A 6,022-nucleotide genomic window follows, 5' to 3' on the forward strand; every position below is an offset into this window, starting at 1 on the left:
ATTTGTATGTAGTAATATCTACTGTAAAAAGCGCAAATATCTACTGTAAAAAGCGCAAATATCTACTGTAAAAAGCGCAAAAGTGTGTCTGCTACACACCGGTACCCCTTGTCTATTTAATTGAGTTTATAATAAATTCAAAACATATCATAGTGGCTGGCACATAAGAATATTCTCATATATAGTAATATTATTATCACTCAATGGCAATGGACCAAAAACATATAAATTCAATCAGAATATCTAGACTCAAGGCTAGGTGTATTTTTTCATGGTTTGGTTAGTTTATAAGCCTTCAGAGAAAATATGGGTACTTAGCCATGAATCAAGAACTGTTTTGCTATGCACAGTCTAATTCTTTCCCTGCCATAAACCAAGGATCAGAGAAGGATACACTTGAACCATATCGGTAAAGTCTTTTATTAAACTGTATTCTAGTATAGTACTTTAACACCAGCTAGTTTTCTTGGAGGAAGGGGAACACTTTCTAAAACCATCTGCTTCACCTGCTATTCAGGAGTGTGTGTTCTTTTTTAGTTCCCAATGCGTAACTTTCTGATGTCTGTATTAGCAGTAACTGTAGTATTACCTGAGTAGCTGGTTGGTTTTCTGGACATTAAATCTTTTAACTGATCTTTTTCACTTTGTGTTGGTTGCTACAATGCTTACCATCAATTCCACTAAAAGTAGAAGACTGTAACACAAATGTTATGCATTCTTTGCCTTATCTTTTATAACCTTAGTTTTCCTTTATTTTATATGAATTAAAAATAGAAAATTATGACAGCTTAATTTAGTATATTATTTGACCATAAAAGTCTTCCTGAAAATAGCAGAAGGCAGTTTTAAAGGCAGTTTATTATCATTTTAAAAGAAAAATAAAGATGATGAATTCTATTTTAAGTAACATACTAAATTTTGTTTTGTAACATTTTAGCCACAAATTAATTTTAGGGCTTCAACATCCATTGTAAGCAAACCAAAAGACAAGATGGAATAATATCTACAGTATGTAACTTTCATCTGGAAACTAAGTCTTTACTTAAGAGGTAATAAACTCAATTCTCATTATTCATGGTATTATGTTCTATAAAGTCATCATTCTTGAGTACTGAATTAGTGAACAGTGAACAGTCCCATTGCTCCTAGGGGAAATACAGGGTTAGGTTTCTGCAAGCCTCAAGTCACATTTTTGCCAACTGATCAATACACAGGCTTGTTTTGTGTTTCTGCTTAAAGTCATTTTATATATTTTTTATATTTTTAATATATAACTTATACATATATATATGTAGTTGACTCATTACCGCTGTACAGCCAACAGCACTCTAACTTAAGCCTGAATGAAGCTTATCTAACACACATTTTATCTGTAAGGCACATTATAGCCTAATTACCTTAGGAACACTAGGCAGCACGTCAGCAACCTCGGGGCCATTTTAAACAGCAAAACCACCAACTAGAGGTACAAAAATGTGAAAAATGTGGCACTAACTAGAATGGGAGAAGGACATTTTTGTTTACAGTATTTGAGCTCAAACAGCAAGGCAGAGCATCATCTTGCTTGACCACAGCTTGGAGCACGTACATCAGGAGACTCCAATTTTTCACCACTGTGCGTGTGTCCATGAATGAATGCACAAGTTTGGCAAGTATTATTTTGGGCTTATAAATAAGTTTTAGTGAGTAGAATTCACAAATATGGAACCTGTGAAAAGTGAGGATCAACTGCATATCATTTTCCTTTACGATTCAAAGCCATGTTATTATGCTTTTTCAATTATTTATATTTTAGTATGTATTTCAGTCTAGTGGTCATGAATAGGCAATTTTTCTTCAGCCAAAGGACAAAACTGTTCCAAATTAAGTGGAAATCGAGGAGTCAGAAAACAAAAGCTGTACTTAAAGACCAAATCTCTTGGCCATAAAGTACTCAGGTTTTACTGTATCAATGTTCTAAAGTGTTTTTTGTAGAGCCGGGTTCTTCATGAAAACACTTTAGTCATACTCTCTAATTCCTCAGAGGATGGAAGATCTACACAACTCCATTATACATTAATACCTTTTAAATAGGTTTTCCTACTGCTCACTTATAATGGGGTTTTTTGATCCACGAATTCCACTGGATACTTTTTAGAAGTAATAGACACTTGTCCTTCAAACAGACAAATGAAAAGCCTGTTGGTTTCACAGCAAGAACTTTAAAAAACAAAAACAGAATGTCTACATGTACAAAATAATTCAAGTACTCTTTGATTTCAAAGCACAAAATTTAACAATTTTACTTTGGCAAGCTGATCAAAACTGAATAATGAATTCAAGAAAAAAAAAGTAAAGAATAAACTTACATTTTTAAACCAGAAATTCATACTAATTTTCAGCAACCTATTTACAGTGATGTTTTCCTAAGGACACCACTAGATGATTGCTAATCAACTAAAGTCATACCTGTTATCAATTTTTACTTCCAAAATGGTCTAGAAGAATTTTTTCAATTCCATTATAAAATTTCCTAGTTTCCAATTCCTCTGGGAAATTATCCAAATCCTATTTAGTCAGGATGATTTAGCATTTGGCACCCATTTAAAGTATTTGTTTCATACTATTCCAAAATAAAACGTAAGTCATAGCACTTTAAAAATTATTTCATGATGAGAACTGGCTGTGGTCCAGTGAACTTCTGAAAACATTTATGCCATGATTATGCTTGTCACCCTATATTAATGCAATCTAAATTTCTCAGAAGAATGACTAAATCTAGTCCATTATCTTATGAAGGCATCCTGATATATTTTTTTAAATTCTTAAAAATGACTGTATTTTTACAGAAATAAATTGTTTTCCAATACATAATAAAAATGCAAATTTCCTAGGACATAAACTAGCCAGGGGGAGGTAAAGTTCTGCTGCTCTGGAGTGTTAAGCAAAAATCCTCCCAACACGCCTTTAGGTCAGTCAGCAATTACCTCCCTGGAAATAGCAAGATGGAAAGACCACACACTTCAGTGTCATGTTGTAATCAGAGGGATCTTAAATCAAAAGGAGAATTTACAAGTTCATCACTCATCTTTGCCCCTATCTTAGTACCAAAGATGATTAAGCCTTTCCTGTTGCTAGCCTTTTGCTGTTAGATACCCTAATGGTCTTGAATATTTAATCCAAAAGACTTTTTAAGTACCCTTTTTAATTCTATAACTTAAAAATATATTATTATAAAGAATATCTCTTACACAGGGTTATTTTTCTTCCTAGAAAATTGTCTTTTTTATATTCCCACCTAACCTCATTTTATTCATCTAAGTAAATTAGAATTAATCTTTAGCAAAAAAACTCTAACTTGTATGTACAAACCATTTATAGCAGGGGTCTGTGCAAACTATAACCCACAGGCCAAATCTGTGCAAAATTATAACCACCTTTTTTGTAAATTAAGTTTCATGGGAACACAACTTTGCTTATTTATTTGTTCATCTGTTTTGTATTGTCTTTGGCTGCTCTTGAGCCACAACAGTAGAGTTGAGCAGTTTTGACCAAAACGATTTGGCCTGCAAAGGCCTAAAATATTTATTATCCAGCCCTTTACAGAAAAAGTTCATGACCTCTGTCAGTATACTAATACTAATTCCCTGTGGGCATAGTGGACATAGACATTTCCTTGAACAGTACTGCCACTGAGGGAATTATAAAAATTAGAAATATATTTTTTGTAAACATGCTTTCAAAAGGCAAGCAGAATTATAGACCAAGTATCTAAGGAAAAAAGTTCCTTTCTAAATGATTTAACAACTTCATCACGACTGTAAACTAAATATGCTATGGTGAGGAGATCATAAATTGGTATTTTTAAAGCCACAATAAATATACTGATAGCAGTGAAATTACTGTATTCAGTAACAGAAATTCAAGACTAGCTAAGGTTGGTTGGGACTTACTAATTGGAGAAATCATGCTTTGCCCTTTGGCTCTTTTAGGAACTGTTTAATATGAAGCGTCCCAAAGTGTTTCTTCTTCATTAGAAAATGTATAAGCTTTGAACAATGGCCATCCACTTGGTTAATGGCATTATCATTATGAGTCCTTAGTTCAAATCTTGGCATGTATAAAGAGAATTTTTCTCTATACATGCTAAGCAAAAACAAACAAAATATCCCCCCAAACCCAAAACATAAAATAGCCAAAGGCGAAAGGAAACCGACAAAGTGGTATATACATAAACAATGTTTTGAAAAGTAGAAGATCTGGTGTGAAGAACAGGAGCATCATCTCCAACATGCCACTCATCTGAAATAAAATGCTCAACTCCTGGGATAAAAATTTAAAAATCTTATCAACTGGATAAGAAAAAACTAAATTTATTCTTATCTAATGAAATTCGCTAAGAGCCCCAAATGAGAAGGACCCACACATTCTGCAGAGCCTTTTAAGTCGGAACTAAAAGGTTAATGAAGCCATCATGCTGTTTTTATCTCCACCGAGCACCCTGGCAGTGAGATGACCAAAACTGGTGTTGGTTCTTATCTTTGACCATCTTTATTCCTTGTGGGCAATGGCCTCCGTAAGGTTCGTTCAGACCAACTATCCTCTTTCCCAAATATTGACGAAATGTCTTTTAGAGACTCGGGATCGCAAAGCCTTCTGTATGAATTTCTTTCCGCAGTCATACGTGCCTAAATAGGTTTAGGGAAGAGCAGACGGTTCAAAACGGAACAAAACCGCTCCCGAGAAGGCAATTTTCAAAAAGGGACACCACAAAAATGGGCAAAAATTCAAGGGCCCATTTAAAGAGGCTTCTCCTGGTTTAGCCTGCTTATTTAAAAAACAGCAAGTCCACATGTCTGTGGATAAAGACCTAAGAGGAGGGGCGCGACCAGGAGGTACACCGGGCTGAGAGCAGAGAACGGGAGAAAGAGGTCGGTCGAGGGGAGGACCGCGGCGCGACAGGTGGATGGGGCGGACGGCGGGGCGTGCGTGGGCGCGCACTCCCACAGGTGGCGAGCAGGGCCGCGCAGCGAGCTCCGGGCAGCCTGGGGCAGAAGCAGCGGGGAGAATGAGCGCAGACATAGTTGAGATTACAACGGAGTAGCGGACAGGGGCAGGAACGAAGTGCGGAAAGGCATGCAATGGGAACGCACCGGCTTCTACAGTTTCCCTTTCTTTCTCCTCAAATCACTCACCAAGAAAATCACACTGGGAAGACGGGGGAAAGGAAAGAAATGGGGAGGAGCGTCCAGGAGCCGCCAGTGCCGCCTCAGGACGAAGTGCCACACCTCAGGGGCTCAACCCGGCTCGCCCACGGCCCGGGCCCAAGACCTTCGCTAGGCCTGACCCGCCCCCAGCCCCGCGCAGCGCTCTCTGCGCCTGCGTCGGTGGAGGCCTGCGCGCCCGCCGCCACACCCACGCCCGAGCAACCGCACACCGGGCACGTGACTCTCGGTCCCCGCTCCACCTACCTGAATCCTCCTTGTTCTTCAGGCTCCTCCCCACCCCGCCTGCTCTCCACAGAGGCTGTGCTCAGTGTGGCCCCAGAGGCTCGCCCCGCCCTCGCCGGGATTGGCGCCTGCGCACAAGAGCCTTATTGTGTGACGCCTACAGACCGGCGGCGCTTCCGTACTGTCTCGGGTGGAGTGTATGTTTCTCTCCAAATATGCAGAGAGAGAAACGTGCAGTATTTTTAAGGGGATGCTGTTCAACTCATTATTCCCAAAGGCACATATAAACAGTGGTTTCCATATTGAACTCCAGCAGAAAAACTGCAGGGGGAAGAGAGGAAACCTAGTTTACCGTGCTGCCGTCCACTTCCCCGTAGCCTAGCAACTGTTTCCAAGGCAACCACGCCGTCAACAACGCTAAGCAACCCCGAGATAATTAGAAGGCCTGTTTTATTTTCTTCCCAAGAGAGGACTGCTAAGAAGAGGTCAAAGGGAAATTAGGTAAAAGAGAGAAACCTTAGTTCTGTGAGAAGACAAGAGTAGGAAAAGAAAGGGGAAACCCCGTGAAGATAGAGACAGATATTGGTATAGTG

The sequence above is a fragment of the Neomonachus schauinslandi genome, chromosome 5, assembly GCF_002201575.2.
Source record: "Neomonachus schauinslandi chromosome 5, ASM220157v2, whole genome shotgun sequence".
NCBI lineage: Eukaryota > Metazoa > Chordata > Mammalia > Carnivora > Phocidae > Neomonachus > Neomonachus schauinslandi.